Source organism: Rutidosis leptorrhynchoides, chromosome 8 (genome assembly GCF_046630445.1).
Source record: "Rutidosis leptorrhynchoides isolate AG116_Rl617_1_P2 chromosome 8, CSIRO_AGI_Rlap_v1, whole genome shotgun sequence".
Classification (NCBI taxonomy): Eukaryota; Viridiplantae; Streptophyta; class Magnoliopsida; order Asterales; family Asteraceae; genus Rutidosis; species Rutidosis leptorrhynchoides.
In genome coordinates this window covers 311,144,578-311,146,798 of record NC_092340.1, presented here as the reverse complement: position 1 = coordinate 311,146,798, position 2,221 = coordinate 311,144,578, and the positions used below count along the sequence as shown (strand labels likewise).

At 36.2% G+C, this 2,221-nt stretch overlaps 1 non-coding gene across 1 annotated transcript; it reads right to left on the bottom strand.

Moving 5' to 3' along the window:
* Positions 1 to 305: 305 nt before the first annotated feature.
* LOC139865072 (small nucleolar RNA R71) lies at positions 306 to 412 on the bottom strand. Its single transcript, XR_011764602.1, has one exon. It is a non-coding gene; the product is annotated as a small nucleolar RNA R71 (small nucleolar RNA).
* Positions 413 to 2,221: the final 1,809 nt, after the last annotated feature.

Sequence of the window (2,221 nt, the reverse complement as noted above, 5' to 3'; positions counted from 1 at the left end):
CTGACATTAATGCGCCAGATTATGAAATCAAAGGACAAATCCTACACATGGTGACTAATCAATGCCAATTTAGTGGTGCGCCGAAGGAAGATCCAAATGAACATCTTCGTACCTTTAATAGGATCTGTACACTATTTAAAATTCGAGAAGTGGAGGATGAACAGATATATCTCATGTTATTTCCGTGGACTTTAAAGGGAGAAGCCAAAGATTGGTTAGAATCGTTACCTGAAGGGGCGATTGATACTTGGGACGTTTTAGTTGAAAAATTTCTTAAACAATTCTTTCCGGCATCTAAAGCCGTAAGACTTCAAGGAGAAATTGTTACGTTCACACAGAAACCAAATGAAACTCTATATGAGGCATGGACCAGATTTGAAAAGTTATTGAGAGGATGTCCGCAACATGGTTTAGACACCTGTCAAACAGTACAAATATTCTACCAAGGATGCGACATCACTACAAGGAAAGACATCGATATAGCAGCTGGTGGTTCCATTATGAAGAAAATCGAAACTGATGCTTACAAAATTATTGATAACACTGCTTCCCACTCACATGAGTGGCACCAAAAAAAAGATATCGTTAGATCATCTAAAGCAGCTAGAACCGATTCTAGCCATGACTTAGATTCCATTTCCGCAAAGATAGATGCTGTCGAGAGCCGAATGGAAAAGATGACTAAGGATATACACTCAATATGAATTAGTTGTGAGCAGTGTGGAGCAAGGTTGCAGAAGACGCGAGACGGGGTCGAGACGGTCGGGTCCTAAAAGGGTCGAGACGGGGTCGAGACGGAGGTCTAGACGGATGTTGACTAACGTTGACTTTTAAATAAAAATGTTATATATATATATATATATATATATATATATATATATATATATATATATATATATATATATATATATTGTACATTACATTATTCCAAACATAAGCATTTCACACATGTTTAAATACTTCAACATTTCAAACATAAAAAAAGAAACCCTAAGTAATAGCACAGCATTTAATTTAAAAAAAAAAAAAACTTGAAAAAAATCAGAAAAACCCGTTTTTTCCCGTCTCGGACCGTGTTTGACCGTTTTTTGGCCGATTTCCATTTTTTCAAACGTTTTATGTATAAACGGGACGGGGCACTCCAAAATCCGTCTACACCCCCGTCTACACCCCCGTTTTTTCCGTTTTTTACAACACTGGTGTGGAGGACCACATTTGAAAAAAGATTGTCTCAGTATTGAACTAACAATGGAACAAAGAGAGAATGTTTCATACATAAACCAAAGGCCTGGAAATAATTATCAGAATAATTATCAACCGCCAAGACCGATTTACAATCAAAACCAGAATTATAACCGAAATATTCCATACAACAACCAACAAGGTCCTAGTAATCAACAAGTATCCAACAATACTTACAACCAGCAAAGACCTAATTTTCAAAACAAACCACCACAAACCGATGATAAAAATCCGAATTTAGAAGATATGATGACGAAGCTAGTTGAATCTCAAACACAGTTTTTCACATCTCAGAAACAAACCAATGAACAAAATGCTCAAGCATTTAGAAATCAACAAGCTTCTATTCAAAATCTGGAACAAGAAGTAAGTAACCTAGCAAGGTTGATAGGTGAAAGAAAACCGGGAAGTCTACCTAGTGATACAAATGCTAACCCCCGGAATGAAACAGCTAAAGCTATTACCACAAGAAGTGGTATTACACTTAAACCACCTGAAATACCTGTAATTTCTAATGAAGATATTCCTACTCCATAAGAACCACAACCTGAACAAGATAAGGAAAAAGAACCGGTAGTTGAAAAGGTTAATGAAGATAACATAGTTAAGGCTAAACCTTATGTTAAACCATACCAACCACCACTTCCTTACCCGAGTAAAATGAGAAAAGAGAGACTTGAAGCCGAGCAATCCAAATTCTTGGATATGTTTAAACAGATAAATGTAAATCTTCCTTTCATTGATGTAATTTCAGGAATGCCTAGATATGCTAAATTTCTGAAAGATCTAATCTCAAATAGAAAGAAAATGGAAGAACTCTCGGCCGTTACTATGAATGCTAATTGTTCAGCAGTGCTGTTGAATAAGATACCAGAAAAATTATCTGATCCAGGAAGTTTCACAATTCCATGTTTTCTGGGTAGTCTTAGTTCAATAGAAGCATTGGCAGACTTAGGTGCTAGTATAAATTTAATGCCGT